Genomic DNA, 10,403 nt, shown 5'->3' with positions numbered 1-10,403 from the left:
TACTAGTAAAGAAGTCCAATGGGAAATGGCGAATGTGCGTCGACTACACGGACCTCAACAGAGCTTGTCCAAAAGACGCCTTTCCCCTGCCAAACATCGACGGATTGGTAGACGCCGCATCCAGTCATCGATACCTCAACTTTATGGACGCATACTCCGGCTATAACCAAATACCTATGCACCAACCGGATGAGGAGAAAACAGCGTTCATCACCCCCAACGGGACGTACTGCTACACAGTCATGCCCTTCGACCTGAAGAACGCCGGAGCTACCTACCAAAGGCTTGTCAACAAGATATTTCAGAACCTTTCCAGAACCAAACTAGAAGTCTACATGGACGACATGCTCGCCAAGACCGAATCCGGCGAACAACTCATTAGCGACCTCACACTCATAATGAACACCCTACGAAAGCATCAAATGCGACTCAACCCAACAAAATGCGCTTTCGGAATGGAGGCAGGAAAGTTCCTCAGCTTTACGATCACGCAACGCAGAGTCGAAGCTAACCCAGAGAAATGTCGTGCCGTCCTCGAAATGACAAGCCCAAAAAACCTTAACGACATCCAAAAGCTCACCGGCCGGCTCACCGCACTATCCCGCTTCCTCGGAGCATCGGCACAAAAAGCAACCCCCTTCTTCAAACTGATGAAGAAAGGAGCCCCCTTCAAATGGGAAGCAACATGCGAAGAGGCTTTCCAACACTTCAAAAGAGTCCTAGCGGAACCACCAGTCCTCGCCAAACCACAAACAGGGGAGACCCTCTACCTATACCTCTCCATAACGGAAGAAGCACTCGCAGCAGCACTCATCCGCGAAAATGAGAAAAAAGAACAAAAACCCATATACTTCATAAGCAAAGTCCTACAAGACACGGAAACTCGCTACTCACGACTAGAAAAGTTAGCCTTTGCGCTCCTCACGGCCTCCCGACGCCTACGACAATATTTTCAGGCCCACCCCGTGACGGTTCGAACCGACCAAGCGGTTAAACAGGTACTACAAAAACCCGACCTAGTGGGAAGAATGCTAGCATGGTCCATCGAACTGTCTCAGTTCCAGATCAAGTTTGAACCCCAAAATACAATCAAAGCACAAGCCATGGCCGATTTTATTGCCGAGATGACGCCGGAAAACCCCACCCCCGAGTCATGGAAGCTACACGTCGACGGCTCGTCAAACATCACTTTCGGAGGTGCCGGAGTCATACTCGAAAGTCAAAATGGGGTCATAATCGAACAGTCAGTACGGTACGAGTTCCCAGTATCGAATAATCAAGCAGAATATGAGGCTCTCCTAGCAGGCCTAGCCCTAGCCAAAGACGTCGGAGCAAAAGTCCTGGAAGTAAACACCGATTCACAAGTAGTCAGTTCCCAAATCAACGGAGACTACCAAACGCGAGACCCCTTACTCCAACAATACCTCGCCAAGGTAAACAAACTGAAAAAAGGGTTCAATCGCGTAACCATATAGCACGTTCCCAGAGAACGAAATGTCAGAGCAGATCTCCTCTCCAAGTTAGCCAGCACCAAACTAGGACACGGCAACAAATCGCTAATTCAGGAAGTCGTTAAGTCACCGTCCATATCGACAACAACTAACGCTTACCTGACACTCTCCAGCCGAGGATCATGGACTTACCCTATCCTACAATACCTCCTCGACGGAACACTACCAGAAGACCCCAAAGAGGAAAGACGGACAAAAAGGGAAGCCGCCAACTACACAGTTGTCGCAGGACAACTATACAAACGCGGATTCTCGCAACCCTTGCTCAAATGCATCGAACCTGGGGACACGGAGTACATACTTCGCGAAATCCATGAAGGTTGTTGCGGCCACCACATCGGAGGTAAAACCCTAGCCCAGAGAGTCATCCGGGCTGGCTACTTCTGGCCCACGGTTATCCGGGACTCCATGCAGTTAGTAAAAAGCTGCAATAAATGCCAAAGGCACGCCAATATCCACCAGGCCGCCCCGCACCAGCTCAGCATCATATCGGCAGAGCGGCCATTCGGCACCTGGGGGATCGACCTTATCGGACCTTTTCCTATGGCACCCGGTCAACTCCGATATCTCATCGTCGCCATAGATTATTACACTAAGTGGATCGAGGCCGAGCCCCTGGCCTCCATCACAGCAGCCCAATGTCGAAAATTCCTCTAGCAACAGATCATCACCCGATTCGGGATCCCCGAGGTCGTCATCTCAGACAATGGAACCCAATTCGCTAACAGAAAATTCAGAGAATTCCTAGAAGGACTACGTATATCCCACCGTTTTAGCTCGGTGGAACACTCCCAAACAAACGGACAGGTAGAATCCGCAAACAAAATAATCGTCAAAGGACTCAAGAAACGGCTCGACGAAGCCAAAAGACTATGGGCCGACGAACTCGGATCGGTCCTATAGTCATACCGAACAACCCCCCAAACGACCACGGGGGAAACCCCTTTCCGATTAACATACGGTGTGGAGACCGTCATCCCAGTGGAGATAGGAGACCCAAGCCCAAGGAAAACGGTCGGAGGTAACGACGAGGAAGCAGAACGAGACCTCATCGACGAAGAAAGAAGCATAGCCCATGTAAGAGAGCTAGCCCTGAAACAAAGAATCAGCTTAAGGTATAACCACGGCGTCATCAAATGAGAATTCGCACCCGACAACCTCGTCCTACGGTGAAATGACATCGGAACCCCGACCCCAGGGAAAGGGAAACTCACCCCAATTGGGAAGGACCATACAGAATCAAAGCCACAATTGGAAAGGGAGCATACAAACTCGAACGACTTAACAGCGACGAAATTCCGAGGACATGGAACGCCGCCAACTTACGGCGCTACTACACTTAGATTGACCACCTCAGGTCCTCCCTTGTCTTGCTAATTTTATTTTAGATTTTACTCATTTCCCTTCTTTACTACGCCATAACGGAGGGTTTTAACGAGGCCCAAATAAAATTCCACTATGTTTTACTCTTCCCCCTTCTACCTACCAAAACGGAATAGAGACACAGCCACAAAATCGAGAACTGATCACCCTCGGGGCCTAACAAACGGATATCTCCAAACACTAGCGGCCTACTAAAGGTCCTAAGTCACAACGGCTTAAACATATAAACGGCTCAAAATAAAACATAAAAGCCCGAACGGCCACACAAACCATCAAAGGAAAGCAAGTTATAAGCGGCCACGATGGCACAACCCAGAGTTCAAAACATATCAAATACACGGCCCACGGCCTACCAAATATCCAAAATAAAACAACAATAAAACAAACTAAAAATAAAACTACTCAAGGTCAACAATCCGGCCATCACGGACGGTCTTGAAAGCCCCCATTGCAGACACGTCCACACCCGGAGCCAACACCGAAGCTTGAGCCTTCATCGTTTCCTCGGTGGCCACGATCGCACCCTTCGCATCGGGCAACAACTCCACCTTCTCCTTCTTCAGAGCGGAAACTTCGGCCTTCAAAACCTCCAGCTCGCCAAGAAGCACGACAGCCTGAGAACCCGCGTCGGAAACCCGCTGCCGCTCCGCACCCACCTGAGAAAGAAGCGAAGTCTCTACTTCGGAAAGACGGAGGATCTCCGCCCCAGCTTCCTCGGAAAACTTCACTGCCTTCTCTCTCGCTACCTCGGCAGCTTCAAACTGCTCTTTCAACTTAGCCACCTCAGCTTGCGAAGGACGGAACTTCTTGTCCAACAAACTGACCTGAGCCATCACGGGCTCAGCCTTCCAGACAATAACAGCAGAGCAAAGTAGGGCGCGATATACCGACTTAGCTTGAAAAGAGACATCGCAATCATAAAAAAACGGCTCTGTGCCAGGCATCAAGTACTGATCTATGAACCCTGAAGCATCAAAACGTCGGTCCATCACAGTGGGAACGGCACCCTCCTCCCCCAAGGTATCACTACTGGGCTCCTCAGGCCTCTTCCTCTTCCGAGAAGCCTCAGCAGCTGTAACCACAACAACTTCAGGCGAGTTCACAGGACCAGGAGAAGCCTGAGCACCAGCCCTCACCCCAGATGAAATTACCTCCTGGGAAACAGCCCGAGAATCTGCGGCAGAATTGGAGACATGGGTAGCAGAAGATGCCGACGACCCCTCCTCCCGATCCATCGCCGCCTTCAGCCGTGCCAGAGAGGTCAAACCACCAGCCATCTCAACTGAAAAACCCAAAGAAAAACATCAAGTTACAAAATCGGAAAAACAAAGAAAGAGATAGCCACACACCAATATACGTCCGACAGGCCACAGGATCCCCCATGACATCTCGAGGATTTAACGGGCGCTCCCCGAACAAATACCACAAGACACCAGCAATATCCTTATCCTCTGAAGACAAACCATCATAGGTGACCTTAGTCAAAACCGACGGCCCGACACCGAAATTCCAATAGGTCGGAAACCGGCGCTCGCCCTCTGACGTCAGCCAAAATGGATGATGCCCCTGGACAGGGAGCACTTTAAAATACTCTCTCTTGAAACCGTGAAAAGAATCCTCAAACAAACCAAAAATACGACGATGAGACTGAGCCCGGAACGACATATACCATTTTCTTTTGCTTCCCTTCCTTCGTCGGAAGAGTGCATAAGAAAAGAAAAAGAAAAATAGGAACAGAAAGCGGAAGGTCGAGGTACTGACACACCAGCTCAAAAGACCGAACGGCGGCCCAGCTATTCGGGTGAAGCTGAGACGGTGCCACGGAACACCGACTCCGCAAATCCTGAACAAACGGCGAAAAAGGGAGTCGCACGCCGAGCCGAGTAAACATCGACTCGTAAACCCACATCCAGTCCGGTACAGTGGGCGAATTGAGATTCAGATAGCAAACACGCTCATCGGCATCCGGGAGGGCAAGCTCATACTGCCACTCCACGTCGCCGCCACCACAAATCGCCCCCTGATCACGGAGCCTTTGAAGATCGGCCTCCGTCATCCGTGATGGAACACCCCACACATCGCTAGTCACCCAAGTATAGCGATCAGGGACGCCCCTGGAAGGGGCTATCGGAGTACCCACACCCTCACTCCTCCGCCGATGCATACCTAAAACAGGGAGGAGCACCACCATCAGCCTACTAACCCTACGCAGAAGCAAGGAAGACAAAAACCTACTGCCCACTGTCAAACCAATACGGCAGTGCTCAGCCCCTTCAAAACACGAATACTACCACCCAAAAAATACAAAATGCAGCACGGAAAGAAAATGGCATGGCAAATACAGAACAACAAAACATCACAAAAACAAAACAAGAAAGAACGGAGGCATACCAACCTAATAATGCAGAAAACGAGCCTGGAAAAAGCTGAGAAGTAGAAATTCAACCTCGAAGAAACACTAGAAACGCCACAGAGAGAAGAAGAGTTTTTCCAGAAGAGAGAACGAAAAAAAAGTGAAATGAACGAGGGAAGTAAGGAGGAAAGCCAAAACGGTTTCAAAAGGGCAGAAAAAGACGCAAATAGCCCTAAATAATAAAAAGGTGCGTAGAGGCAATAAAGGAAAAACACCTAAAAAACGTCCCCTCACATTAAATGCCCCCTTGGAAAAAGAAACCAATAAAGCACGCCTCGAAAAACGCAACAGGCGCATTGGACACGGAAGAGTCGCGTCGGACCAAAACGGCCAGACGAACCTTCGGCACGACCATCAAGATCAGAGCCGGCACACCGACTTCCCCTAAAAAAGAGTCAAACGACTATCCAAGAAGAACTAAAGACCTAGCTCATGGTCAGAAACCACACCTCCCAGCGACAGACCGACCTTGCTCGCTCTCCCGCTGCGGGGACAACTGTTACAGATCCGGCCCATGGATCCATGACCCGCGATCAAACCCAAAACCGGTTATCCGAGTCCGACCCGCCTCGCCTTTTTAGAAGGCCCGAAGACCGGCCCTCTAGAGCTCTTAACCAACTTTCGAATTCAAACGTCTCCCTTATCTTAGCCGAACAAGATAAGATAAGATAGCTACTATCACCTATAAATAGAGGACCCAGGTCCCTCCAGGTATTCATTCATTCCTCACACCTCCTACCTCTTAGATCCATTCTGACTTGAGCGTCGGAGTGTCTTTGCAGGTACCACCCCCATTACTCCAGTCAAATAATCCGGCATCCGCCTCAACCTGCAAGTTTTTGATCCATCTCTCAACCCGTACCGGAGGCATCCAGTACAAATATTAATAATAATATTATAAATTTGTAAATACCTTTCAATCTCTCATTATTTACAAATTTAAATGTCATACAAATATATGTATAAAAAACGTGTCACTAAGATTAAATATTCTTTTAGTATAAATTTTAAAGTTCTAATAAAATAATAAGTGTCTAATCGATTAAACCTATATTCCATATGCTACTACCAAAAATTACACACATTACTTATACCCTCTAAGTTCAAGAGTCTATAATTTTAGGTACTTATATGTCTTGTGCTCATCCTAATTTCATGAATATTTACAAGAATAAAATATGTAAAATTCTCGATTAGAGCGGCACCACTCCTATATTCATATAGGTGGAATCCTTTAATAAATAATATTATCATTCTATTAAGAGTTTTAACTCACCCTCCTAATCTATTGTAAATAGCACTAAATCTTATGTTTTAGTGCTCCAATTACTAAATAATTTGTTATTACCCATTAAACCTTGAAATTAGTAGTCTACTAGAATAAAGTTGAATTCCCATCATTTAACAACAATAAATTTTAATCCCATTTTAGGGTAATCTCTTTAATTTTATCCTTCACAAACCTTGGTGGTTATTAAGTTAATATTTTACTCATTTTGGTTTATGTAATGAAAAATTGGAGATTGGTTATTGTGGTGGTGGAAGCAGAGATGGGGGCAAGGGGAGGATGTGCGATGATGTGGGCGAAGGATGGAAGAATGGTGGTAGGTAATGATGAGAAAGAGTGAATAAATTTGTAATTTTATAAGAGAAGATAAGGATAAATTAGTATTTTCCTAAAAAAATTAACAATTGACTAGGTAAATTAAACATTATTAAACGTTTCGGTCACTTTGTCAAACGAAATATATTTTTTAGGAGTTATTTTGTCAAAAATAAATGTTGAGTTCTATTTTGTTAAAAAATAAAAATTGAATCTTTTGGGTCCCAAAATGGCTATTTACTCTAGACATTACCAAAGACATATAATAGAGATGTGGTTTTTTATTACTCATGTGTGATTGAGGTTTGCTATTGGTACATATTCTGATTAGTGTTCGTTGATTTATTTTCATGATTATAGTGAAGGTATGGCTTTTACCATTTTTTTTTTTTAGTTCTGTTAAATTCTTGATCCAAAATGACAATATTACAAAAGGTTCCTGCTACAAATTCGTTTACATCATCTTCCTCTATGATCCACTATGTTAGTACTATCTTACATACTAAAATATACTTTATTACACCATCATTCATAGACTTATAATATTAAAATTTAATTGCTCTCTTTTTCTTAGAAGATGAGTAATGTTTTAACACCATATTATCCAAGTCTCTTCCCTTGTATTGGTTTGAGATTTCCATGCTGACCACCAATCAAATGCATTGTGCATACTATATTTTAATTTCGGATTTTGAAAGTAATTTTTCTTTGTAAAAAACCTATTGTATAAGAAATCACCTTTTCACACCACTCTACAGTATTCTTGTATGATGTAATGATGGTACCCTCTCCTTCCATGAGATTACATTCCTTCAATACAAATTGTGTTGATATCTCAATTGCCATAATGGTTACCTCTTCTTTTGATTTGGCTATGATCTTTTCACCCATACTCCATTATTGTCTGTTGGATACCCTCCAATAATGAAATTTTTTTCTTTCTACTTTTTGTGCACAAATCCACCATAACCATGTTGAATTGCTATCAGAACTTGTTTCCTCTTGCCTAGGTCGACTCCTATTTCTTTTCTTCTTTTTACCAAATTCATCACTCCATTGTTTTCTTTTCAAAAATTAACATATTCCTGCATTTTCAGACAGTCCCAATAATTGCAAAAAACAAGCACAATCATTTTCTATATTGATTTCTACCTACGTCCTACTCTATCCAAATATCAAAAAATATTCTAATGTCATAAAAAAGCTATGTTCCAAAGACTAAACCCAAAGTTACAATGAATAAAAAGGCGTTCTTTGATTTCAAGGCTCCCACCAGAGACTACACAATATTAAATTTATGTAATCTATCTCTAGTATTTAAATATCCTACTATAACAAACCAAGCTAGTAATTCTACCCGCGGGAGAACCAGACCACTCTCATAACTTATCAAAAGTATTTCTTCAAGCATCATCTCAATCCCCTTCTCTTTGAATGTTTTGGAAGTAAAATTTTCATCATTGTACTTCCAAACAATGCACATAAACAAATACTCCCTAGTGTATTATTAAATTCACTAAATGATTTTTTTTTTCTCTCAAATAGGTTCCTACGCCATTGAAAATTCCAGACTCATGCCATGCCATTCCACAACCCATAATCACTAATAACAGTATTCTTCATATTCGAGACAATATATATCTTTCAGGCATTTATCTCTAAGCAATTCCTACATATATCTTCATGCCCTCTATTGCAACCCTTGTAAATATCTCATTGCCATTTATTGTTTTTGCATCTGTGATCCTCCATGCACCTTGGTATTTGACTTGATGTCATAGGCTCATAGCAAGAATTCACCACTCTCATCCACAGAGGCTGATTTTCTTCGGAATACCTCCACCACCATTTGAACACAAGGGAAGCATTTTGCATTACCATATGGCTTACCCCAAGCCTTCGTATTTCTTTGGTAATTGAAGTTTGCTCCATTTAACCATGGAAATTATCCTATCACCATCTTTTGTTCCCCAGAACATCTTAAACAGGCCAGGATAGTATATCAGAAGGTTATTTATTATTGACCTTATTATAACTAGTCTCCCTGCTTTAGATAGCAAACTCGCTTTCTGTCCATTCAGATTCTTCTCAATTCTGTTAATGATTGGTGCCTAGGTTTGGATCCTTTTGGGGTTTGCACCGGCAAGCATCCAATTGAGCATTTCATTGTCTTTCTAATCCCGCTAATAATTTGGAATTTTTCATAGTTAATATTGAGCCCACTCATTAGTCCAAATACATTGAGTATCCTTCTATAGTTTGTGAATACTTTGGGTTTGGCAGGATAAAATAAGAAGCAAATTGGAGATGCGATAACAAAACTCTATGCGTTCCCACCTCTAGTCCTTTCACTTTCACTAGCTTTGTCTCTTTTGCTTCCTGTAACATCTTGTTAAGCACTTCCGCAACCAGGATAAATAAAAATGGGGACAACGGGTCGCCCTGTCTAAGTTCCCGTTCCATATCGAATGGCTTTGTTGGGGAACCATTGACCATGATTGACATTGCCGCTGTTCTCATCATCTCATTTATCCATCTCTTCCATCTGTCACCAAATTCCATTTGCTTCAACACAAATTCGACGAAATCCCATTGAACCGAGTCATAAGCTTTCCTGAATTCTAGCTTCACTATTAGTCTATTACCCCTGACTTCTTGTTTTTCTTGATTTGTTTCACAGACGATTAATGTCCCATCCAAAATTTTTCTATTTTGTACCCCAACCAATGCTTCCATAAGAGGCCTCAATCTCCCAATCATACTAATTAGTCTAAGGTCATTAATTTTCTTTTCTCTCTTGGCTTTGTTGCTAAAGTAATTGATGTCATATTAGTTTCCTTCAGCAAGTTGTAGTTCTAGAAGAAATCCTTTACCATCTTGCTAAAGTCTTCCCCCATGGTGCTCTGGTGGATCCACAAGATCACACTACATCTTTTATTTCTTTCTCATCCGGTATCTCCTTAAGTATTGCGGCTTGTTTCAAGATGATCTTCGGAACCAACCTGGTCTGTACAATTCTTTAAAATATCTCTTCACTAGAGCTTAAGCTTTGATTGCTTCTCGATGTCTAATCTCAAGAATTTGCTTTTTTCTTCCTTTAATGGTAGCCATTGTGTGGAAATATTTGGTGTTCTCATCAACATCTTTCACAAATCTGTCCCTAGATATGGCTTTTCCGTCTTCAGCGCTTCTCTTCTTGATGCATTTTCCTCATAGTCAACACCTTGGTCCATCTTTTCTTCTGTTCTAGATATTTCCTCTTCAAAACAATTTATTTCCTCCTTCATGCTACCAAAATTTTCTCTGCTCCACTTCTTTATCGGTACTTTCTCCAGCTTCTTCCATTCAGAATAAAACATCTTCTTGAACTGAGGATGACTGAACCATACATCAAGTGGTTTTCTTTTTTTCAAGGAGAATTGGCATGTGATCAGACTTTGAGAATTTGATGGCACTAACTCTCCAACTTGGAAACTGTTGTACCAATGTTGCA

This window comes from Arachis ipaensis, chromosome B05 (assembly GCF_000816755.2).
Source record: "Arachis ipaensis cultivar K30076 chromosome B05, Araip1.1, whole genome shotgun sequence".
NCBI classification, from domain to species: Eukaryota; Viridiplantae; Streptophyta; class Magnoliopsida; order Fabales; family Fabaceae; genus Arachis; species Arachis ipaensis.
Note: the sequence above shows the minus strand (reverse complement) of the source record.